Here is a 303-nt window from a genome sequence, read left to right on the forward strand (position 1 = left end):
CAAAATTGGTCCAAAAACCTCTCATGTTCAGCTGTTTTTTTGTAAAAAGATAACAATGTTAGCCTTTTCTGCAGCTATAGGGGATATATGGTATCACTCTTGGCTGGAAGCAGTGCCTTAAGCAGACCTGCCAGCAGCATACCTACACGCACGCACACACATACACAGGTTTTTACATGGTTGCCACACTTGTAAGTACCCCAGCTAACATAATCTGTGCTAGCAAAATACAATGATTCAACATGCATCTGAAATTACAATTAAATTCTTTTTAATGTACAAATGCTTCCTGGCAAATACAGT

The sequence above is a fragment of the Haplochromis burtoni genome, unplaced genomic scaffold (genome assembly GCF_018398535.1).
Source record: "Haplochromis burtoni strain Fernald_Lab_line unplaced genomic scaffold, NCSU_Asbu1 Contig_921, whole genome shotgun sequence".
NCBI classification, from domain to species: Eukaryota; Metazoa; Chordata; class Actinopteri; order Cichliformes; family Cichlidae; genus Haplochromis; species Haplochromis burtoni.